The sequence below is a fragment of the Bos indicus x Bos taurus genome, chromosome 8 (assembly GCF_003369695.1).
Source record: "Bos indicus x Bos taurus breed Angus x Brahman F1 hybrid chromosome 8, Bos_hybrid_MaternalHap_v2.0, whole genome shotgun sequence".
NCBI lineage: Eukaryota > Metazoa > Chordata > Mammalia > Artiodactyla > Bovidae > Bos > Bos indicus x Bos taurus.
Window position 1 is genome coordinate 30,717,859 of NC_040083.1, and position 8,862 is coordinate 30,726,720.

The 8,862-nt window shown below is 40.5% G+C and overlaps 1 pseudogene; it reads right to left on the reverse strand.

Annotated features, from left to right (window-relative positions):
* Window positions 1-1,406: 1,406 nt before the first annotated feature.
* On the reverse strand, window positions 1,407-2,608 carry LOC113897931 (annotated as a pseudogene).
* Between the last annotated feature and the right edge of the window lie 6,254 nt (window positions 2,609-8,862).

Sequence of the window (8,862 nt, forward strand, 5' to 3'; positions counted from 1 at the left end):
AGGCACACTGTCACAACTGAGAAGAGACTCAGAGGTGACAAATGTACCCACCAGGATTCAGTTCTGTGGCAGAGAATTGAAATATTGCCTTTTTTACATTGTGGAGCAATGTAAAAAAAAAAAGAAAGAAAGAAAAGAAACCAGTCCTAAATAAACATTTGCAGTCTTGCATGGCAAGAGGCCCATTCCACAGAGGTGAAAAATTGTATAGGACTATATAGGATACACGGAGAAGGCAATGGCAACCCACTCTAGTACTCTTGCCTGGAAAATCTCATGGATGGAGGAGCCTGGTAGGCTGCAGTCCATGGGGTCGCTAAGAGTCGGGCACGACTGAGCGTCTTCACTTTCACTTTTCACTTTCATGCATTGGAGAAGGAAATGGCAACCCACTCCAGTGTTCTTGGCTGGAGAATCCCAGGGACGGGGGAGCCTTGTAGTCTGCCATCTATGGGGTTGCAGAGTCGGACATGACTGAAGCGACTTAGCAGCAGCATATAGGATATATTTTTAAATCTGCAATTGCCAGTCACCTCAATTTGGGAAACCATGTATCTTCTGATGTTACTTTAGCCTCAGTGGCAGGTACAGAATAGCATTCAGAAACCCTGCAATTCAGCGACATTCCAATTTCTCTCCAGTGATTGGCACCATTTTGGAAATATGGTCCCAAAGGGCAACAATAACACAGCAGAAAGAAATAACCTCTCTGTATAAAATGATTTTAGAGATGGCTGTTGAGGTAGAATTTTGTACAAAACTGTCAGGTAGGGAAGCACTCTCACAACTATAGAAGTGTTGGATAAGTTTGGTGCTAATATTATTCTATAAAACTTCTATTTATATCCTTTATAAACAGGGGACAGGTCTTATTGCTCCTGGAGCTTGCCTCGCCAATCTGTTCCTCCATGGAAAACTGATTTTTCTCAAAAATTGGTAGCAAAGATTCCCATGCTTAAAAAAGTCATTGCTAACACATCACTTTTTGACTAATTTCCATTTGCCCCATATTTACGTACTCAGTATGCATGTCCTAGGCACCAAGGACAGAACAAAGCTTAGAAAAGTTGTTTTATCAAACTTTAGTTCCATGAGAAAACAAAACCATGAAAAAGTGCAAAATATACACAGTTCCTGACAGTACACACACAGGATTTTTTCTTATAAAAACCATAAAATTTTACATTTGTGTAATGAAGTTAGAGTAGATTTCACTTCATTGTTAATATACAAGTTTTTGCTTGAAAGTGCTTACTTTATTTAAAAAAGAGAAGATTAAAAGAAAGGGTGGCAGGATTTTTTTTTTTTTAAACAAACATATGTCTTGTGTCCCAATCTCCTTCCTCCTCTTCTTTTAGTGCAGTACAGAGCACCAACTTCATTGAAACATCCAATTTCAAAAGATGTTCCTGAAACCTCACCTACAGCAGCACCCTAGGCGTCCTGTTGGGGGTGGCTCCTTTTTTTTCCGCAGTCATTCTGAACCTTTCACAACTTCACCCCTTTCATTCTCACCTCAAAAATGTCATGGATGGCCTTCCAGAAGCAATGAAAATTATAGTCAATCAGACCTTTTCTTTCAAAGCTTTCCTCTCTAACAAAGCAAAAAAGAGCCAGAAACTTTGTCGCCTCTTTTAAATAAAGAACTGTTGTATTATTCAGCTTTATAATGGCTGTTGATTCCTTGTTATAGGGGGTTCCTGCTCCATCTTCTTTGAGGCCACAAATACAAGAAATATCAATGACCACATCATCATGTCACAGCAGAGCTCTTAGGTTTGCATATCCACAGGGGTACTGTCTGTTGTGATATAAATCTTACCGACCACATCAAAGAGAAACAACTTTTCAATTCCAAAATTTGAGATAAAGATGTTTAGCAAATTCTCCAGGGTGGGAAGTTGTGGAATCAGTTTCTGAACCACTTTGCCAAAAGCTTCAAATATTGAATGGTCATATATGCTTGTCAAATAAAAGCTGACATGAATTTTTTCTAGCCTAGCATCTGCAAGGGCATCATTTGCCCTCTGGTGAATGTCTCTCTGGGTTTAAATTTTGTGTCATCTGATAGACCCATCCACTTTGTGAATAAACACCTCAAAGTTGATGTCGCTGTTGACTTTGTAGGCCGTGGTCACTGTGAGGTGGATCTGGCCAAGGCCTCCATGTAATCATCCTGGGAGTCTATGACAAATATCAGTGCTCCTTTCCCTTGGAAGATCATCTCATAGTCAAAGGTGGGGTCAAAAAAGTCAATCTGTCCTGGAAAGTCCCAAATCTGAAAATTAACAAAGAAACTGTTGGAAACGTCCTCCCGACAGATCTTCTTCCTGCTCTCCAAGAACAGAGTTTCCCTGGGAAACATTTTATGAAAGACGACTTTCTGGATGGATGACTTGCCGCTCCTTCTTAGGCCTGTGTGCAGGATCCTTGGCTTGACCTCTGTGCTAAGGGGGTCGCTAACGTCCAGAACTCCCTCCTCCGCCCCGGTGTCCAGCTTGGGGTCAGAGGAGTGGGACCCGTCTCCGTGGTCCACTAGCCCCATCAGCTCATCCTCCTCCTCTGGCTGGGGCTTCCCCAGCATCTGGCTAATCACGCCCACAGCCATCCCTCCGGGGAATGATGGGGGTCCCCGGTGGGGAGGGGGTGTTGGCCAAACCTCCTGGTCTGCAGCTGGCAACCTATTTCTAAATTGAGGTTTTGTCCTGAGGTCTGTGGCCAGAGGCGGAGACCACACTTCCCCACAGCAGTCTCGTCCAGGTCCAAGATTGAAATGTTTTTAAATATTTAACAGTAAAAATATAATTCATAAAATTTAAGGAAAAGCAATGGAAATTTCTTTAAGAACCTTGGTATAGAAATGAAGTATGGCTACCTCTTGAAGATTCATAAGAAAGGAAGAGATTATTCCTCTTTACAAGCCAGCTTCACCATCACCCTATGCTGGTTTCAACTACACAAATGAGCCAGAGGACCCCAGTGACACGTATTGTCGTCTCTGAAGTCTTTTACTTTAGTTGCAGCCTTCCCAGTTCCTGAACCCATCTTGACTCAAACAGAAGGCATACTTTAAAATGCCTGTCCTTACCTTATTTTTGATAAAGGAGGCAACAATATACAATGGAGAAAAGACAGTCTCTTTAACAAATGGTGCTGGGAAACTGGCCAACGACCTGTAAAAGAATGAAACTAGAATACTTTCTAACACCATACAAAAAAATAAACTCAAAACAGATTAAAGATCTAAATGTAAGACCAGAAACTATAAAACTCCTAGAGGAAAACATAGGCAGAACACTCTCTGACATAAATCACAGCAGGATCCTCTATGACTCACCTCCAAGAGTAATGGAAATAAAAGCAAAAATAAACAAATGGGACCTAATTAAACTTAAACCATTTTGCACAATGAAGGAAACTATAAGCAAGGTGAAAAGACAGCCTTCAGAATGGGAGAAAATAATAGCAAATGAAGCAACTGACAAAGAATTGATCTCAAAAATATACAAGCAGCTCATGGAGCTCAATTCCAAAAAAATAAACGACCCAATCAAAAAATGGGCCAAAGAACTAAACAGACATTTCTCCAAAAAAGACATACAGGTGGCTAGCAAACACATGAAAAGATGCTCAGCATCACTCATTATCAGAGAAATGCAAATCAAAACCACAATGAGGTACCATCTCATGCCGGTCAGAATGACTGCTATCAAGAAGTCTACAAAAAATAAATGCTGGAGATGGTGTGGAGAAAAGGGGACCCTCTTTCACTGTTGGTAGGAATGCAGACTAGAACAACCACTATGGACCACAGTGTGAAGATTCCTTAAGCTGGAAATAGAACTGCCATACAACCCAGCAATCTCACTGCTGGGTATACACACCGAGGAAACCAGAATTGAAAGAGACACATGTACCCCAATGCTCATCGCAGCACTGTTTACAATAACCAGGACGTGGAAGCAACCTAGATGTTCATTGGCAGATGAATGAATAAGAAAGATGTGGTACATACACACAGTGGAATATTACTCAGCCATTAAAAAGAATGCATTTGAGTCAGTTCTAATGAGGTGGAGGAAACTGGAGCCTATTATACAGAGTGAAGGAAATCAGAAAGAAAAACACCAATTCAGTACATTAACACATATATATGGAATTTAGAAAGATAGTAACCATGGCCCTATATAGAGAATCCCAGGGACGGGGGAGCCTGGTAGGCTGCCATCTATGGGGTCCCACAGAGTCGGACACGACTGAAGTGACTTAGCATAGCATAGCATAGCATATACAAGACAGCAAAAGAGACACAGATATAAAGAACAGACTTTTGGACTCTGTGAGAGAAGGCGAGAATGGGATGATTTGAGAGAATAGCATCGAAACATGTATATTACCATATGTGAAATAGATGACCAGTCCAAGTTCGATGCATGAAACAGGGCACTCAAAGCCTGGGTGCACTGGGACAACCCAGAGAGATGGGATGGGGAGGGAGTGTGGGAGGGGAACTTGGAACCAGGGTACACATGTACACCCATGGCTGATTCATGTCAATGTATGGCAAAACCCACCACGATATTGTAAAGTAATTAGCATCCAATTAAATTAATTAATTTTAAAAACACCTGTCCTTAAGCTAGATGTAAGAGTTGACTTGTTGGAAAAGACTCTGATACTGGGAGGGATTGGGGGCAGGAGGAAAAGGGGACGACAGAGGATGAGATGGCTGGATGGCATCACCGACTCGATGGACATGAGTTTGAGTGAACTCCGGGAGATGGTGATGGACAGGGAGGCCTGTAGTGCTGCGATTCATGGAGTTGCAAAGAGTCTGACACGACTGGGCGACTCAACTGAACTGATACAAAGTTATACTACACAGCCATAAGAAGGTGAAATCTTGCCATTTGCAGCAACTTGGATAGAACTTGAGGGTATCATACTAAATGAATATGTCAGATAGAGAAAAACAAATACCATATGATTTCACTCATATGTGGAATACCAAAAAAAAAAAAAAAAGCAAAGCAAAATAAATGAACAAAAAAAAAATACAGAGAACACAATAGCGGTTACCAGAGGGAAGCGGTGGAGGAGAGTGAAATGGGTAAAGGGGAACACCTGTAAGGTAGAAGACGGAAACTGAATTTTTGGTGGTGAATATGCTATAGAAGAAGGACTTCCCTGGTAGCTCAGACAGTAAAGCGTCTGCCTACAGTGCAGGAGACCCGGGTTCGATCCCTGGGTCAGGAAGATCCCCTGGAGAAGGCAATGGCAACCCACTCCAGTATTCTTGCCTGGAGAATCCCATGGACGGAGGAGCCTGGTTGGCTGCTGTCCATGGGGTCACAAAGAGTCGGACACGACTGAGTGACTTCACTATCACTATCACTATGCTATAGATAGATACTCATGCATGCATGCTCACTCATGTCCGACTCTTTGTGACCCCATGGACTATAGCCTGCCAGGCTCCTCTGTCCATGTAATCTTCCAGGCAAGAATACTGGAGTGGGTTGCTGTTTCCTCCTCCATGGGATCTTTCCAACCCAGGGATTGAACCCATGTCTCCTCTGTCTCCTGCATTGGCAGATGACTTCTTTACCACTGCACCACTTGTGTATATTAATAGTATATGCAGTGTATTATATGTTTCACATGTACAATATATTTCTACTTTTGAAGTAGAAATATAATGTACATATGAAATGCATATAATGTTATAAACCAATGTTTAAAAAATGTCCTTGAATCAGTCTCCTGTTCTAATTGAATATATATGAGGCAAATACTGCTATCTTCCATGCTTACCAAAACATAATCTTTACCTAATAAAATAAGTGTTCTATAATCTTATATATTTCTTCCACTTTTCCAAAGTAGAGTCCATTCTTAGATTTAAAAATATATATATAACCTAACTTTAACCATCACTTTCATGAGTCCATATTAACAAAATAAGAATTTGAACATGGATCTGATTCCAATTCAAAGTGCATCTGTCTGTTCACTTGTTTGTACAAATAATGCTCATGCTGACTGGTTGATTATACCACAGATTAGTTGGTCATAACACATAGGCAACTATAAGATCAGATTGTGCATAGAATCCTTCTACATTTTTAATCTTCTAGAAAATAAAAGTACTGCCCATATGAAATCTGGTTCCCTTAATGAATTCACTAGGAGAGTCACCCTGGCTTGCAGTTGTTTGATTAAAAGAGCATAAATTTGGATATTTGAAGGTTCAGAGGCATTTCCTATTGTAATTTAAATAAAGCAGTCTTGGGGTAAGAGACATACCGAGGGGAGCTCATAATCGGATTAGTAAAGGTTTCACAAGTGAACCCAAATTCACCAAATAGCCAAAGTTTTAAAATATCACTAAAAACCACAGATAAAATATATACTTTCTTGAGAATAAACTTACAAGGGCTAGAGAGTGCTGGAAAATAAGAAAGGCAGATGCAAAATTAAAATTTAGAACAACAAATAAAAGAAGTTATTGGATTAAAAAAAAAATCACTGCACACATTAAAAAAAAAAAAAAAACAACCCACAGTTCATGGTAAGTCTAAATTACAGTTGGAAGCATGCCAGCTAGTTACAGAGCACAGAGAAGGTGAAAATCTCTCAAACTAGAGTACAATTAATGCTGCCTGGGCTTTCTGGAATCCTTTCCAAATGTATTTCCAAATAAAAGTACTCTGTTTCTCTGTTGGATGCCAATAAATGGTAAACCTTAAACTTGGGAACTCACTACCCAGCAATAGCCAAGAGCTCATTTACAAAATGCCGTGGAAGGATCCTTTTTCCCACGTGACAGGAGGGAGAAAAGATTCTCTTTCTTTAAAGGGTCCTGCCACTTAATGAACATTCTACCCATTACAGTCAACATTTTGTCTCTGTCTTTGGTAACAGAATGATAAATGGATAGATTTGGTTATGAAGCTACATGATGAGGTTTCCACATTGCCTAAGTATAGTAATTTTCTTCTTCGGTGGGTTTTGAGCTTTCTTTTTTCTTTTCCTAGACCACTGAAGCACGCCCAGGGATATCACTGATCTTTAAGGCTTCAAGTGAGCTCCAAGATTCTAGCACACCTCCCGCCTTTAACAGAAGTGGAAAATGAGGCCCAGTTTAGCATCTTAGCTAAAAACACACAGCTAGCTAATGTGAAAAGTAAGGCTTAATGTCCATTCAATAAATATATTTGGTTCTTAATATAACTAATATGTATCGGACACTTCCTTTAAGTGACACTGCACTAAAGTCTTTACACAAATTTCCATATTGTATTCACACACACACACACACACACGTGCTCAGCCCTCAAGGCAAGTGTTATTATATTCCCAGATCTATGAAGAAACTGAGATCAAGTAACTTGCTCAAGGTCACACTAGTTCTGAGTAATGGAGCTAGGATTTGAATCCATGCCCTGTGAGAGATACAGGAATAAAACTGACAGCATCCCTCTTCTGAAGAAATGATATAGAAAAGCAACTAAGACAGACTTAGTAATACGGAACTGCATACAGGACTATCCCCACACCTTACTCTGCAATGCAGGAACTGACCCGTATCTGTGGATCACCCACGACCTTAGCTTCATTAATGCTGAGCATCCAGTAATCCCAGAATCATACACAGGATGCTCTGTGGGCAGTTGCAACACTTACACACAGAATGCAAACTATTCTGCTGCAGTGTCTGTAGTTTTTCAGTTGATATTTGGAAATTAGCCTCAGTATCAATTGTCTTAAGCTGAGAATCCATTGTCCTTGAAGAAAAAGAGCAATAACATTTTCTCTAAGCCTGAGTTAATCTATGACAGGCTTGGCAAGCAGCAAAACAGCTTGGACTACCTAGAATTCACCTGAGAAACACTAAGTCGTGTACAGAACCTGCACTTACAGAACTAAAGGACCTCTCATCTTAAATCACTTTCTTGAGAAACGTCAAGACTTTTTCCATCATATCATTTTGGTAGGCTTTTCCTTTGAAGAAATAATGTTTCTTCACTGGTTTCTGAAACTCTATATGGGGTCCAAGACTCTGTTGGCTGCCTAACTGTCAATTTCTTCCCCTTCAATTCATAAAAATATAGTCTTAAAATGCCAGATACTCATTTTCCCAACTTCTTTGCAGGTAAGTGTAGCTATATGATTTCTGGGTAGCAGTCTGGATCAGACAACAAAGGACTGGTTCAGGTGAAAATATAGATGAGAAGAGTGATTTGGACTGGGTTCAAGCTGACTTTTACTTTGATTTATGCCTGAACGAGGAAACAAGCATACATTAGACTTATCTAATACATACATTAGATAAGTAAGAAAGTGTGTAAGCAGCTTCCGGAGCCTCTCTGAAGTCAGTGCTTAGTGGAACCCACATAGAATGAGAAACCCAACGGTTCTGAGGTGCCAAAAAAACTGCAGTTTCAAGTACTTTACACGATTACATGGGATGATGGTTAGAGGGTCCACCTACTACATTATAAGACAATTCCCTTCTGCACCATCTCCACGTTCTGTTTTTAACTGCATCATGTAGCCTATAAAAGACCTGGTCACAGCCTTCCATGGAAAAAGGAATATTCTTAGGGGCAGGGTAGAGAATGAGTAGCTTCTGGTAACAATTTTTGTTTTCTAATTAAAAAAAGAGAAGAACGTTTGCATCCCAGTTCCTTCCTGCCTTTGGAAGCTGTGTGTGAAACCTGGAGTACAAGCAGTCATCTTATGACTGTGCAGACCTGAGGAGAAAGGCCAGCCTGCTGAGGGTGCTTGAGAAGGATGGAAAATCCTAGATCCTTGACAGCTTTGTTAAACTGCTGAAATCATCCACCCTGAATTTCCTAC